Source organism: Solanum tuberosum, unplaced genomic scaffold (genome assembly GCF_000226075.1).
Source record: "Solanum tuberosum cultivar DM 1-3 516 R44 unplaced genomic scaffold, SolTub_3.0 scf00304, whole genome shotgun sequence".
Classification (NCBI taxonomy): domain Eukaryota; kingdom Viridiplantae; phylum Streptophyta; class Magnoliopsida; order Solanales; family Solanaceae; genus Solanum; species Solanum tuberosum.
The window spans coordinates 432199-434323 of NW_006239227.1; positions in this window are offsets into that span (position 1 = coordinate 432199).

Genomic DNA, 2125 nt, shown 5'->3' on the forward strand with positions numbered 1-2125 from the left:
CCTTACCTTAATATCCATTTATCCCTACTTATTTCAAAATTTTCAAAAATCCCTTATTTACCTATGTATCCCGTGCACAACGCTATGTATCCCGCTATGTGGAATGTATCAAACCTAATGTATCCCGTGCACAACGCTATGTATCCCGCTATGTGGAATGTATCAAACCTAATGTATCCCGTGCACAACGCTATGTATCCCGCTATGTGGAATGTATCAAACCTAATGTATCCCGTGCACAACGCTATGTATCCCGCTATGTGGAATGTATCAAACCTAATGTATCCCGTGCACAACGCTATGTATCCCGCTATGTGGAATGTATCAAACCTAATGTATCCCGTGCACAACGCTATGTATCCCGCTATGTGGAATGTATCAAACCTAATGTATCCCGTGCACAACGCTATGTATCCCGCTATGTGGGATGTATTAAACCTAATGTATCCCGTGCACAACTCTATGTATCCCGCAAACATCATTTTTAAGGGATTTTTGGTAAATAGAAAACTAGAAGGGATAGGATGTTATTTAGTACTTATAATATGTGGTTCCTATAATTTATACTAATTAATTTACCAAAATATGGCATGCATCAAATATATTTATTTCATCTAAACATGGCCCCCTCACTAATTTATTTTATTTTACTTCATGTGACACCACCCGAGTCCATTGGACTCCATCTTCGCATCGAGTCGAATCTCTTCAAAAGCATCATCTTCTTCGAAGTGAAAAGGGAGAAATTATAGGGGCGAGAATTAATTACAGATTCGAGAAAGTCCATAAATGGACCGTATACGTTCGTATACACCATATGCGCATGTGTATACATGCTTTCAAAATGCAAACGGGCCAAAGCTCAATCTCTTTGTGCCAGCAGATCCAGGTGGCGAAAAATGGGCCCAAAGGCCCAATATAATGAGAACCAGCAGCTTTTGGATTTAAATGGGCTAACCCATTATTTGGCAACTTTTAGATTTTAGGACAGGTTATTAAGATTGGGAATTTTGGGCCTTTGGCCCCAAGTTCAGTACTCCTCTCCTTTTCTCTTCTTTATTTTGTTGTATTTAACTAACGTTTTGGTTAACTTATGGTTTAATTTAATTAAATACCCCAAGAATGGTCATTTCATTTTATTTTCAAATCAAAGTATATATTTTATTACTTAGTTTTTATTTTAATATTAGTCTTGTTGACATTTCATGAACTATTCCCCTTTAGAGAATCCCCCTTTAGTTCATTCCGCCTTAAGATAAATAAAAATGATAAAAAATAATAATTGTAATAAATAAATGAGTTAAAATAAATGAGTCTGTTTACTTAGTTAAAATTTTAAAATAATTAGTTAAAACAAATGAGTTCTTTTACTTCGTTAAACTTTGAAAATTAGTCAAAGTCGTGAGTTCTTTACTTAGTTAAAAAAAAATTTAAAAAAAATATTAGTTAAAATAAATGAATTATTTTACTTAAGTTAAATTTTAAAATTAGTCAAAATCATTTTGGTCAAATCGTCGGTCAACCGCAAGTTAGTGGGCATTCCGAGGGCCTAACACCTTCTCGGAATGTACATTTTAACTCGAACCCTTTTTCAATTGATTTTATCTGTTTAAATCTTTTGAAAACCTTGAGTTTTTTCTTGATCTTTACTAAAAAAATTAAGTGGCGACTCTATTCTTTTGGAAATTCGATTTCTCTTAAACTATAAATTTAATTGATTTTTTGAAAACTCAGTCATTTTCCTTGTATATATCTTTTTAAGTAAAACAGTGATGGTACAACGTTTTACCTCATGTTGCACAAGGACCATCCTATACCTCGCCGTGATATAGGACCTTACTTAACTTAGTTGATCCACTAGCTTAACTTACGTGATCATCTAAAAAGTATGACCCGTTAAATCCCATTTTGGCTACATGGTTCTTATGGAGAGTTGAGTTAATATGAACTCGCGTCCCCAATTCGGTGCTCAATACTACTCCCAAAATATACTTTAGCTCATATATGTTTTAAACACATCTTTATTTAGTTTGAGATAATTGCTCAAAGTTTAGCCCCAAGACACTCTTGGAATCGATGTTCCCTTACTGAAAACTAGCCCAAAGGCTCTTTTGGAAATCAAGTT